The following is a 15,289-nucleotide window of genomic DNA, read 5'->3' on the forward strand; positions in this document are numbered from 1 at the left end:
GCCGCGTGCAGCTCTTTTAGAGAGAGGAAAAAGCTCAGCAGAGTGCTGAAGCGCCCAGGGAGAAACACACACACTGTCGGCAGATCACTGCACAGATCAGCAGCAGGCAGTGCGATCTCGCTGGAACGCGCCGTCACACCAACACACTGAAGAGTCTCATAGAGTGAAGATGATTCAGAATGGCTTGTAGGAGTGAAGAGAACTCTTGGCTCCGAAGCGAAAAACATATCTGCATGTTGCCAGCGTACTTCCTTATATACCCACGACGTGGGGCGGACTTACGCTATGCAAATTCCGCAGACCCATGGCATTTTCTTGCCATTGGCTCATTTTGTATACTCGAAGGTGAGAGGCTTTCTAAGCGAAACCCCATTCGTCGTCACTGACGTAACTCGTAGTGACCACGAAAGGGAACTGGTCTCCACAGCGTTTGGTGAGGTACCTTTCGGGTCTGTTTTAACCTACCAGTTACCCCAGCAGACAGTGTCCTTTGAAGAGCACCCTACACTGCCTCTGCCTCCACAACCACTCTCCTACACAACTGTTTTAAACCAGAGAGAACATGATTTCTATGGAGATTTGATAATTACACCAGAGGAATCACTACACCTGTAAAGTGGAACCAGGGACCAAAGCAGCACCACTTGGCATCGACTACGTGCAGAGAAGATTACATCAACATCTTTCAAGCAAGTCTGTTGTAGAGTAAAAGACTTTGAAAAGTTGGCTGCTAACATGACTGCTAAACAAAAGTTCAAACAAAAGCAATGAAAAGAGGCATACAACTTGAACCTGTTGCTGCTGCAGATTATGAAAAACCCACTGGAAACAAAGTGTTCCATTGTGGCTTAATAATTAATCGTCATGCCCCACATCTAGGAGCCTCTCCTGACAGGAAAGTAGTTGACCTGGCAGCGGATCCAGTCCATGGACTTCTTGAGATAAAATGCCCAAACAAAGACAGTTTCAAAGACTGCTCATATTCGAGAAGTGCAGCAGGGAACTACACTTTAAAAAAGACCCACGAGTACTACTATCAAGTTTTTGGACAAATGGAGATTAGTGGGTTTACATGGTGTGATTTTTTTTGTGAAATGTAAAAATGATAACCACATTGAACGCATCTATTTCAACAGGGATGAATTGGAGGAGATGAAGGGTAAACTTGTTTTTTTCTTTTTCAGCTGTTTCTTACCTGCTTTGTGCAACAAGAGAGTGTAAACAGAATTAACACCAAAACGACCTTGTGCTATGAATTGTAATGCAGGAATATTCTTAAAGGGATACTTCACCCAAAAATGAAAATCCTGTCATCATTTACTCACCCTCATGTTGTTCCAAACCTGTATGAGTTTCTTTCTTCTGCAGAACACAAAAGAAGATATTCTTCAAAATACCTTCTGTGTTCTGCAGAAGAAAGAAACTCATACAGGTTTGAAACAACTTGAGGGTGAGTAAATGATGACAAGATTTTCATTTCTGCTGACCTTTCATCTTCCTCACATTCTTCCTCTAAATTACATTTTCCTTGTCTAGAGCTGAACAGAAACATAAGCAGGATTAATTCCTAACAAAATAATAACATCTTGTACATGATTATGAGATTTCAAACAGTGTTTTACCGCTGACAATGCGTACACAATAAGCTATCACATTGATAATAAATTATGAACCAGCAATACGACCTTAACCCTACTTAACTGTAAGGCCACAACTTAAACTGTTGTAAATCTTGGATTACAGACCTAAACTTGGTCCCATGTTTATGGTTTTGGTAAAATGTTTATCTTAATTCAATAAAAGGTATGAACGTTGAACGATATTAACGATTGAAGCTAAATACTCTTGTCACAAATTATTAAACAACTTTTGCTATATAATACCTTTTGTAAAACATATCTTATCTACTTTCGATCACATGGATGTCCTTTCACACGATTGTCGAGCCCAGGTAAACACTGATGGGACTGAACCTTCTTTTAGCTTCCTGATCCTAGTCAATGTTCTTGAAAAATTTTCCAGAGGAAAATGTTTGGAACACACTCTTGTGTTCTTTGTAATCTATACGAATAGGATATATTAGCACTTAGTCCATGGGCCAAGCCAGAATTTGGTACCATCTAAGGTGGCAAAATCTCTTTGGTACCAGTTTGTTTGTAGAGTCCATATAAGTACTTTGAAACATGATAACCATTTCAAATGAGTAGCTTTACTAATCTTTTGGGACAATCATTATTTTTGCGGTTATCGTCCTACAGTATCTGCACAGCATGTTTGTATGAAGTCTGTTGTAAGAGGTAGCCACACATGCTATATGTTATTTTTTTCACGACAGTCGGGGCTATCCAGATCTGCCATAATTTGACATGATATTTGTTGTATACGTTTTATATTAGCCTTCATATTAAAGAAAACAATGTTTTGCATCTATTAAATTGTTATATTTGTAAATCTATCTCAAAATATATTGATGTTAGGGGGGATATCTTTTCAGATATGGATAGACAAGACTGTCTGTAATCTGGTGATATTAGAACCATGATGGTGGAACAATCCATGACCTAGCCATTTGAAAAAATATGTATGTACTGTATATGAAATAGTATATTATGCAACAACAACGACTGGTGCTAGTTTCCAAAGTTTCAGATTACTCCACCATACTTCGTTATACAGATAAGCCACTAGCATCATCTGAAAAGGTGAATTCTGCTGTTTATTTTGATATGTGTTACCCTTGGAGGCTACAAGCACTTCGCAACTTATTCAGCTGTGTGAAAATGAGTGAAGAATTGAAAGATGATTGCAACTTTGTTTAATTTGATGCATTTTCAAATCAAGATTACTCAGGCTATCTTTGTTCTACAAGCAAGATACTAGCGTTACTGTGAAGCATCATTTGATATCTATTTTATACAATAACAACTTTGTGAGCAATTAAAAAAAGATTGATGAGTGTGTGGAGATTCAGAGATGGAAGTAGTTTAAGACGGCTGAAATTTCATGTGATTTCAAAACCAGATTACTTCACAATACTTTGTTGCACAGACTAGCACATAGCATAATTGGAAACGGCTAGTCCTGATGCTATTTTTAGCACCACATATTTAAATGTTCCTTGTTCTTGATATACCGGTATTTCTGTTATTTTGAGAGCAATGTATAATCACAAAATAGAGAAGTATGGCAGAACAAAGTGCAAGTGGTACACAGAGAGAGTGTTTAATACACTGTTTGAATTTGAATTTTGAATTGAATTTGTTCTTTATTTGTCATTGTTATAAATAACAACGAAATAACATCAGAGAATCCTACAATATAAGTGCAATAAAAAAAGTCTACAAAGTGCAATCCGTTATATCTTACACCCTTTGGCTTAGTACCAGTTGACAGGGACATAAAGGTTATTCCATAACATTAGTCCATATAAACCAGGGTTTCTCAAACTCAGTCCTGGAGGGCCACTGTCCTGCACAGTTTAGCTCCAACCCTGATCAAACACACCTAGCTGTGAGTTTCTAGTGATCCTGAAGACATTGATTAGCTTGCTCAGGTGTGTTTGATTACTTAACCCTAACCCTAAGCCTAACCCTGATATAAACAATATACTATGGAATGTGAGATGTAGTATAAATACTACAGCAATGCATACACCAGTTCCCAACTATTAAAGTTGTGTAAAGAGAGAAGTATGTTAAATGTGGAGGGCTGCTTGTAAATTGGAGGAATGCTCGTTCAACAGTCTCACAGCACTGGGATAAAAGCTGTAGGTTCTCACTCTCAAGGCCCGGTGTCGTCTCCCTGAGGGCAGCAGGTGGAACAGGTGATGCGCTGGGTACGACTGATCTCGCAGAATGTTATGCACTCTCCGCAGACAGCGGGTGGTGTAGACATTGTTTATCTCCGGTAGGTTAGTCCCGATGATTTTTCCAGCTGTCCTCACCACCCTCTGGAGGGCTTGCTGTTCGGCCTTAGTGCAGCTGAAAAACCACACCAATAGTCCATAGGTCAGCACGCTCTCAATAGCACAGTGGTAAAAATTTACCAGGAGCTGCTTAGGGAGTTTAGCTCTCCTCAGTTTCCTCAGGTAAAAGAGGCATTGCTGTGCCTTTCCCACAACTGAGGTGGTGTTAATGCCCCAGCACAGGTCCTCAGTAACAGTCAGTCCTAGGAACTTAAAGCTAGGAACTCGCTGAACCTCCTCACTTCCAATAAAATGTGCGGTGTGGTTAATTTGTCCTTTTTTCCTAAAATCCACAATCACTTCCTTGGTCTTCTTGGTGTTAAGGGCTAGGTTATGCTCCTTACACCATGTTGCCAGGTGTTCAACTTCCTCTCTGTATGCAGTCTCATCATTAATTATGTTTTATAAACAAAGTTCGGGAGGAGCACGTTCAGATAATCAATCCAATCTACTTGTCATCAAACAATTACGTCTACCCTAATCAGCATGACAAGAAGTATATATATATCCACTCTGTCAACTCACCTAACATTCCTTGACAGTTTTCCAGCATCCCTCCACCACCCCGACTCCTCACTCTTAGCTCTTTCTTCACAGCCAGGAATACGGGGGGAGTACTCTGGGTTCGGGCCGAATACCGAGCCCGGAGCCCTCTCCTCGGACAGCACGCCAAATACACATTTATTCTATCTGACTTATTTGTAAGTGTGAACTCGTGAATTGGTGATAAGTCCTAACACTGTAGTGTCGTCTGCGAATTTAATGATGAGATTAGATGACAAAGAGGCTAGGCAGTCATGCGTAAAGAGCATGTAGAGTAATGGACTGAGCACACATCCTTGAGGGGCTCCGATGTTGATAACTAAAGTGGATGAGATATGCCCACCAACTCTCACATACTGCGAGCGATTGGTTAGGAAGTCCAAAATCCAATTGCATAGTGATGTGTTTAATCATAGTGAATACAGTTTTGCTGTTAGTTTATTTGGCAGGATCGTATTAAAGGCTGAACAAAAATCAACAAAGAGCAGCCTTGCATAGGTGTTCTTGTGCTCTAGATGTTGAAGCAGGGTGTAGAGCGCAATAGCAATGGCATCTTCTGTTGACCTGTTTTCCCTATAAGCAAATTGTTACTGATCCAGTGTGGGTGGTATGGCATTTTTAATGTGTTTGGCCAATAAATTTGGGAGCAAGTTTATTCGAGACGGACCGGAGAGGAATGTTCTTTGTTGAAAGCCACACTTTGGAGCCGACGACGTATACGGGAGGTCTTGACCGGTGGCGATTGGCCTTGACCTTGGTGCGCGCCCCCACTTGGAGTAGAGTCTCACGGGCTCTAGTCCATGTGCGGTGACACCTCTGGACAAAAGCGTGGGCGGAGGGAACCGCGACTTCGGATTCCAGACTAGGAAAAATTGGTGGCTGGTAACCTACACTACACTCAAACGTAGACAGGCCGTAGATGACACTGGTAATGTATTGTGGGCGTACTCCACCATAGACAATTGTTGACTCCATGAAGTAGGATTCTTAGAGACCAGACATCGTAATGTTCTCTCTAAATCTTGGTTGGCTCTCTCAGTCTGACCATTGCTCTGGGGATGGAACCCGGAGGACAGACTGACCGTCGCCCCCAATAATCTACAGAATTCTTGCCAAAATTTGGACACAAACTGGGGTCCCCTGTCGGAAACCACGTCTGTCGGGAGGCCATGTAAGCGAAAGACGTGGTCAACGACAGCCACCGCTGTCTCCTTGGCTGAGGGTAATTTGGGCAAGGGAATGAAATGAGCCGCCTTCGAGAACCGGTCCACCACGGTCAAAACTACCGTGTTACCCTGGGAGGGTGGGAGGGCGGTAATAAAATCTAGCGAAATGTGGGACCAGGGTCTTGAAGGGACTGGCAGCGGTTGAAGGAGCCCATCAGGGGGTCGATTGGAAGTCTTACCAGTGGCGCAAGCTGAACAAGCCAATACAAAATCGTGAACATCATGAGCCATAAGTGGCCACCAGAATCGTTGTTTGACCAAAAACTTGGTATGACTAACCCCTGGATGACAAGCCACGTTGGAACAATGCCCCCACTGAATAACGTTGGACCTTACTGACTCCGGTACAAAAAGGCGGTTTGGTGGACAACCGGCCGGGGGCGTTACCCCTTGTAAGGCTCTCTTGACCTTCGATTCGACCTCCCATACGAGTGTTGAGACAAATAGACTCTCAGGTAAAATGCACTCGGGAGTAGACGGGCGTTCGGAACGGTCAAAAATACGCGATAAAGAGTCGGGTTTGACATTTTTGGAACCCGGGCGGTACGAGAGAACAAAATCAAAACGTCCGAAAAAAAGTGCCCACCAAGCCTGCCTGGAGTTCAGTCTTTTAGCAGTCTTAATGTATTCCAGATTCTTGTGGTCGGTCCAGACGATAAAAGGTACCCCTGACCCTTCTAACCAGTGACGCCATTCCTCCAACGCTAGTTTGACTGCCAACAATTCTCTATTACCAATGTCATAATTGCGTTCTGCAGGGGACAAACGATGAGACAAAAACGCGCATGGGTGCATTCTGTCGTCTGTGGGAGAACGCTGGGATATCACTGCACCTACCCCCACCTCTGACGCATCGACCTCCACCACGAACTGACGTGATGGATCAGGGGTAGTGAGGATGGGAGCCGAAACAAAGCGACTCTTCAGTTTGGTGAACGCAGCTTCAGCTGCGTCTGACCACCTGAACGTCGTTCTGGGGGAGGTCAAGGCGGTCAGAGGCGAGGCTAGTTGGCTGAAGTTGCGAATAAAATGCCTGTAGAAATTGGCGAACCCCAGAAACCGCTGTAGGGCCTTACGGGAATCTGGACTTGGCCATTCTACCACAGCCTTAATCTTCTCAGGATCCATGCGTATTCCCTCAGCCGACACAATGTGACCTAGAAAAGAAACAGACTGTGCATGAAAATTTCTCCGCCTTGACAAAAAGCCCATTCTCTAGCAACCTTTGAAGCACTCGTCGGACGTGCTGCACATGTTCCTGGAGAGATGTTGAAAAAATCAATATGTCATCCAGGTAGACATATATGAACTGATCGACCATATCTCGCAGCACGTCATTGACGAGCGCCTGGAAGACTGCAGAACTATTGGACAAGCCGAACGGCATAACCAAATATTCAAAGTGCCCTCTGGGGGTGTTAAAAGCTGTCTTCCATTCATCCCCCTGCCTGATACGGACCAAATGATAAGCATTGCGTAAATCCAATTTTGTGAAGATAGACGCTCCCTGCAACCTCTCGAAGGCTGAAGACATCAACGGCAAAGGATAAGTATTCTTTACCGTGATGCTATTCAGCCCTCGGTAATCAATGCAAGGTCGCAGGGACCCGTCCTTCTTCCCCACAAAAAAGAACCCCGCCCCCGCTGGAGAAGAGGAAGGATGAATGAACCCCGTTGCTAGAGAATCAGAAATGTATTTCTCCATGGCCCCCCTCTCTGGAACAGAGAGCGAGTATAACTTGCCCTTCGGCGGAGTCTTACCTGGCATTAAATCTATTGCACAGTCATAGGGACGGTGCGGAGGTAGAGACGCAGCCCGAGACTTACTGAACACTTCCTTCAGGTCCAGGTACTCCGTGGGCACGTTAGATAAATTCATTGCCTCCTCCTGAAACACAGAAACAGACGAACAGGCAGACACAAGACAAGACTCATGACACTTAGTGCTCCACTCCAATACTGTCCGCTGTTGCCAATCGATTCTGGGGTTGTGTTTGATGAGCCAAGGGTGTCCTAAAACGATGGGAGCCAGGGGGGAGTCCAGGATGTAAAATGATAATGTTTCAGTGTGATTGCCAGAAGTGATGAGCGTGACTGGTCCGGTGTCGTGTGAAATGTGAGGTAGGTCTTGACCATTGAGTGCATGGACCTCAATCTTGTGGGTGAGTAGTTGGAGTGGAATCTGTAACTTGAGTGCTAGTGAGTGGTCCATGAAGTTACCTTCGGCTCCCGAGTCCACCAGTGCTTGACAGTCGTGCTCGTGAATAGACCATCGTAGTCTAACCGGGAGGAGAGTCGATGTAGATGAGGTCTTTTTGGCAGAGATCCCGCCCGACAGTAGCCTCATGCTTACTGTCGGGCTTGCCCTTTTACCGGGCAGTGAGAGGCAAAATGTCCCGCGGCTCCACAATACAAACAAAGTCCCTGGGATCTCCGCCTTTCCTTCTCCTCCCGGGAAAGCCGAGCTCGCCCCACCTGCATGGGCTCGGGATCGTAGATGTGACCGACCGCATCCCCGCCGCTGGACCGCTGGCTCTCTGTTAACCCCGGATGGCGATTAGGTGGAATGCGTCGCTCCATCCGGGATAGACGTGCATCCACTCTAAGAGCCAGCTCCACGAGTCCGTTGAAATCCGCCGGGAGGTCCAGGGCGTAGATCTCACGTTGAATGCGGTCGGCCAACCCATGCAGGAACATGTCCCACTGCGCCTCGTCGTTCCATTGGCACTCTACCGCCAGTGTTCTATATTCAATGGAGTATTCGGATACCGATCGTTCGCCTTGCTTTAATTCGGCCAGAACGCGGTGTTGGCCCGATCAAATACTCTCCGCATTTCGGCGGAGAGTGCCTGGAACGACTCGCAGCATGGATCAGAGTTCTCCCACACCGCCGTCCCCCATAGCGCTGCCCTCCCAGTCAGCAGGGTGAGAACAAATGCCACTCGTGCAGCCTCCGTGGCAAAAGTGCGGGACTGTAGAGCAAAGTGCATCGAACAACGGGTCAGAAATGCTCTACAAAAGTTAGGCTCACCTCCATAAGCCTCCGGAACCGGCAGACGGGGTTCTGACTGGGAGGCGCGATCTGGTGGTGTGGGAGGAGCGGCTGGTGTGGGGGGCGCAGCGGGACCTCGCAACAGTTGTACTTGCTGGGTGAGCTCGGACACCTGCGTTACCAGTGCCTGGACTGCCCTCGCCGTATCATTGAGGTTTTTCTCTTGTTGGTCCATCCGTTGAATGCTGCTTCCCACAAATTCCTCCAGGGATGACGGAGCTCTTGCTGCTTCCATGATAGGGTCAGATCGTTCTGTCATGGTAAAGGATGATGGAAGCAAGATGCAAGAAACTCAGATTTTAATGTAATTGAAGCACAAATAATCTTCAAACACACAAACAAACAGTCCAGCACACACAGCAACTGGCAACGCAGGGACTAGATGGTCAGTGCAGAAGAAGTGATGAAAAGTCCGGTTGAAGAAGTGATCCAGGTGATTTCGTGAGCGGTGAAACAATGAACAGGCAGGAACACGAAACAGGAACACCAACGAGCAACACAGGATCTCAGACACGGACATCAAACAACGATCTGACAATGAGAGGAGATAAGGAGTGAGTATATATATGGATCGCGAATGAGTTGCAGCTGTGTGATGGTGATGAGATGATGGGAATCAGCTGGAGCGCTGATAACTGAGCGAGAGTGGAAACGCCCACTCGCGCACACCCACACACATGTAAACAACAGTGACACGAGACAAGAAGGACACAGTGAATTTACAAACCGTGACAGTATGGGTGTAAGCGCCACAGGCCTGTAATCATTTAGGCATGCTATTCTGGATGTTTTTGGCACTGGAACTATTATGGCAGTTTTGAAACATGCTGGGACCCAGGCTGAGGACAGCGAGATGTTATAAATTGTGGTGAAAATTTCTGCCAGCTCTCCCGCACAATACTTAAGCACCCTCCCCGGTACTCCGTCCGGTCCGGCCGCTTTCCTGGGATTGATGTTGCGCAGACAGATTCTCACCTCATGTGTGGTCAGGACTGGGGCAGATTTGATTCCTCTCCTTAAAGCAGTCCTGGCTCTACTGTAAGCGATCCTGTCCCCAGATCTATATGCTGCATCCCTAGCCTTGATTCATTTTTGTACCTTATGTGTCATCCATGGCTTTTGATTTGGAAACACACGTATTTTCTTCCAGGTTGTGACACTATCTATGACATTTGGATGATGACTCTAACCTTGTGGCACCTACGAATATAGATTCATGGAACAAACTACTCAGAGCAGCTAAAATAAGAGGCTACAGCCCCATCCTTGATCTTGCTAAAGACCTACCTGAAGGTAGCATACCATCAGTATTGTATCACAGGAAATGTTGTAGCATCTTCACTATGAAGAAACTGCTTGACAGCATTCTTGCAAAATAAAGTTCTGCAGAAATATCTCTCACAGAAGACATACGAAAGTCCACTAGACAAGGTTCAACGGCATCAAGGGTGTATGAGGCCAAATGTATATTTTGTGACAAATGTAGCAAGTATTTGAAAGGTCAAAGGACAAAAGAGAGCCTGACAAAATGCATAGAGTTGAGAGCTGATGATACAATCAGGAGAGCGTCTGTCAGGAAAGGTGACAACAGAATGCTAGCCATAGTCAGCCGTGAACTAGTAGCAGCTGAAGGTCATTATCACAGATCCTGCTACAGGGTATACACAAAGGATCCAAATACAGACATAGACAAAGGTGAAATTAATTTGGACCCAGCAGAATGTCATTATGAAGCAGCAGAAAGAATGGTGCTCTATAAAGTTTTTACATACATTAGGGAAGGACTGATTGAACATCTTACAGTAGTACCATTCACAGACCTGACCTCTAAACTGGTGACAGAAATGGCTGAATGTGGTGTAACACAAGTGGCACCTTCTACAAAGAAACACCTACGTCACAAGGTTGAAGCTGAATTTGGTGAATCTTTACACATCATACCAAATGACAAAGGAAAGCTGTTGGTATACCCTGACAATTTGACAATGGATGAACTTGTAAAGTTTGCCAGAAACTAAAAGATGAACTGAAGGAGTACAAATCAAGCATTAGCGAAGACATCATATCGCAAGTGGCACTGAAGATCAGAGGTGATATTCGGAACCAAGATATTACTCAAGCATGGTCACCACATACGCTACAGATCTTGAGATGATAAACAGTACTCCTACATCTCTAGTGGAGTTTCTTCAGACACTCCTAACAGGTTCATCCAAAGTAGGTAATAACCCATCCCAGAGGGTGCAAAGGCTCACAGCTCCATTCAGCCAAGACCTAGTTTATGCTGTTACTTGCGGCAAAGTCAAGCCTAAAAAACATACTGTGTTGCCCTTTGCTGTCAAGTCACTCACTGGAAATGTAGAACTAATAAAGATACTGAATAGACTCGGCCATGGTGTTTCATATTCTCAGGTAGAAGAAATTGACACAGCCCTTTGCCTTAAAAAGCAAGCAGCAAGTGGAGATGGCATCCCACTCCCACAAAACATCAAGCCTGGTCTGTTCACAACATTGGCGTGGGACAATATAGACAGACTAGAGGAGACAATCAGTGGTGAAGGGACATCACATAGAGTGAATGGAATTGCTGTGCAAACAAAGCCTATTGCTGGTCATCCTGCTGAGACCAGAGCTTTGCCTTGCATCCCCAAAACCAAGAAGAGAAGCATTGAAGCAGAAGAGATAGTACTTCCCATTTATAATGCAGAAGAACGTGCCAATTCTCCTGTTATACAGACGGTTGACACTGACCATGCCTCCTTTCTACAGGATTCAGCAGACAGAATCCACATGTGGTGAATGGCTCGTCTTTCCAACAAAGATGTTTGCAGCTGGACTGGGTTCAACATCCTCACCCACAACGATACAAGTGTACAAGAAGATAGTATAGGCTATTTGCCCACAATCAATGCTCCTGCTACACAGTTATCAACAGTACATGAGGTACTTCACCAGTCGATAAGCATCATGAAGTCTCTGCAGCTCAACAACATTTTTTTTTTTTTTAACCAGGCATTATATGCCAAAGCTGCAGAAATTACCTGGAAACACCAGGAGCTATTCAAGAACATCATCCTTAGAACGGGGGTCTTCCATACCACCTGTACTTTCATGGCAACAATTGGAAAACGGTTTGCAGATGCTGGTCTAAGAGACCTTTGTGTAGAGGCAGGAGTGATAGCTGATGGCTCAATATCAGGGGTTATTGATGGTCACAGGTATAATCGAGCAGTAAGGCTCCACAAACTGCTATAAGGCTTTCCTGAGACTAGCTTGGAAAGTTTTCATCCATGGTTAGAACAGAATCATCAGGAAGAGCTGAAATCTTCCCATGAGGAGGCGAATACCTGTATGCTCCTACATGCAAATTATGCTAGAAGATTATTAAGAAGATAAACCGCCCCCTTTATCAGAAATCTGGCACTCAGAATCGAACAAGGTACATCAACATCAGCAACCTTGCTCAGCTCCTTGAAATGTCCTATGTGATGCTCTTATAGGGGTACATGCCTTTACGGGTTGTGATAGCGTAAGTGCTTTTGCAGGACGAGGAAAACTTACCGCTCTCAAACGGTAAAAAGAAAAAAAGGTTTGTGAAAGGAAACAGGACATTCCAAGAGTCCTTCAAATCCCTGGGAACCTCCTGGGATGTATCAAAGGAATTATACAGAAACATGGAATCATTTGTCTGCAGGATGTATGCACCATCGTCTAGTGTATGTGATGTCAATGATCTATGTTACCTGCTATTCTGTACCAAAAGGGGTGAAGTGGAGTCCAGCCTACTTCCCCCTTGCAGGGACTGCTTAAAGATGCAAATACAGCAGGAGGAGGAGGAGGAGGAGGAGGAGGAGGAGGATACTGATGTCATGAAACTGGTTGAATATGATGATGATGATGATAATGATGATGATGATGATGAATACGAATAAACAGAAACAGTTTGCAATGACCAAATAAGTTCATGAACAATCTCACTCGCACAAAATCAGATTCAGTATTCCTCAACATTAATAAAAACAGTGAAATGCAAACTCAGAATATTCGCAAACCTGCAATAATTAAATGTTAAATAACACAAATATACTTGTATCTTATGTATTTAACCTCACTTTATTGACCAATGTCTTTGCTGCTGACATTTGATGATCCAATTTAACCATAGTAACAAGCAAAAATGACTTTAGTTAAACATCACATTTGTGTTTCTTTTTTTATTATTTTTGCTGAAGTTAGAGTGTTGAACTTTCTTCACCTGCTAATCATCTACAATCCATAATGGCAGCACAGCTAAGAGGTTTTTTTTGAGCTGCGCCTTCTACTGTACAGGCGTGAATCTGAATTTCCTTCAGCCTTATTTATTTCATCTTTGGTGTAAAAGGGCTATTACATTTGTCAAAAATAGAACTTTTGTGTGTGTGTTTTGTTAAAAAAACAAAAAAAACAAGCAATGCCAGACTACATGGTTAAAGTAATGAAAAAGTAACATACATTACTTTCCACGAAAAAGTAACTAACGCAATTATTTTAGGGAGCAAAGCAATATTGTAACACATTAATTTTAAAAGTAACTTTCCCTACTTTCCCATGCTACTATGTGATTATGACAAGTAATGTATTGTTAATTATGTGCTGTGCCATGCCATATTAATAAAGCTATGAATAGTCAAGTGAAACATTTCAATGCTTTTTCAATTACATATAGCTTTGCATTCTACAAACTGATCATCCTGCTTTAGCATAGCATTATCCAATAACCCATCTAGCCTAGCATTCTGCAAACTGATTTGCCAGTTTTAGGATATTACCAGCCAATTAGCCTGTTATAGTAAAGCTGCCACTGTTAAAAGGATAACCAAAAATAGTATTATGATTATCTAGAAGATATCACATAAATGTGATACATTGTTTAACAGACATTAAAGGTGGCTACTTTTTGAGTATATATGAGTATGATCTATGAGTATATGATTCTGGATAGAAATCTTGCATAAAACCACAACCACAAATTATTGATTCAGAATGATGCCAAGTTTGATAAGACATTTCCTGACATACCTATCTGATGTTTTCCTTTTCTGAGAAATGAAAGGTAGGGGGAGGAAAGACTCAGAGAAGACTAAAGTGAAATTGCTTTTGTGCAGTTGCACTATGTGAAACTGGTTCAAAAATAATACAGAAGATATCAGTTGCAGATTTTACATATTTCTTAGAATAACATATCACAAAGGAAAGATGTGCATGAAAAGCAAAGTAACACTTTTATTTATGTGACTTTTATTTTATTTATGATCCATCAGTCATATTTGTGTTCTGAGACTCAGTAAATGTCATAATTGTGTTCTGTATAAACAGTAAATATCATTATGGAAGAAAATATAAGCTAGTTTTTTTTATGGAATAGCAGACAGAAAAATGTCCCTAGTACCCTTATAAAACAAAAACAAAAAATATGGGAATATACTGGAAAATACAATGCAATATATTACATAATAGATTTCCTCTTGTGGGGAACTAGTGCTTATATTTTTCAATATACTGCAATGCATGCATGGACATATGTATGTATGGATATATATATATATATATATATATATATATATATATATATATATATATATATATATATATATATCGATACATATAAACTATATAGCAATGACATACATTTTTACATATATTAGCTTTATTGAAACACTCAATTAATTCCTCTTGAGTTAACACATGGATTTACATAAAGCTGATCACATATTAATAAACTTACCTCAGTTTATTGTTTGCATAGTGACACATTTCATATATGAAAATATGGATGACTGTATATATGACAAAAAGTGTTTACTAAAAACATTTCTTTTTAAATAAAAACTTTAGGATTTTTGGACAATTGGACAATTGGATGTAAAATAATATATTATTGAATATAAAATGACATAGGCCTACATTACAATATATTGTAAGTAAATATATTGTCACATATTTTTCAATATAAAAAAGCTGCAAGTCCTTATGCATTTTTCAAAATTTGAAACACAATACATTATTCTATATATTTTCAATATAATTTAATATATTGAACGTTCCTATATGGAAATACTACCTGTACTGAGAACTAACATCGGTCGCTGTAGCCTGTCAGTTATTTAGAGCATTCCCATATAAACCTACTGTGTTTAGGAAGATGGTAATTAGTTTCTAGCTGCCCCAAAATGGTCATTAGCTGGATTTAGCAACAATAAACCAGCTACTAGATGGTCAAGTCAAGTCACCTTCATTTATATAGTGCTTTTAACAATATAGACTGTTTCAAAGCAGCTTTACAGTGATAATAGGAAATTAAAGTAACAGAGATTGTTTTGGCTTCACAGCAGCTCTAGAATAAAGTTATTGTCCAGCTAAAGTTAGTTTTGATTGATTCACTTCTATCAATCCGTCGCAATGAACATTAGTTATTAACTTAGAGGGCGCTGACACGACACCGTTCTAACAGAAAACCCTTAAGCT

The sequence above is a fragment of the Abramis brama genome (assembly GCF_963993115.1).
Source record: "Abramis brama genome assembly, chromosome: 19".
In the NCBI taxonomy this organism is placed as follows: Eukaryota; Metazoa; Chordata; class Actinopteri; order Cypriniformes; family Leuciscidae; genus Abramis; species Abramis brama.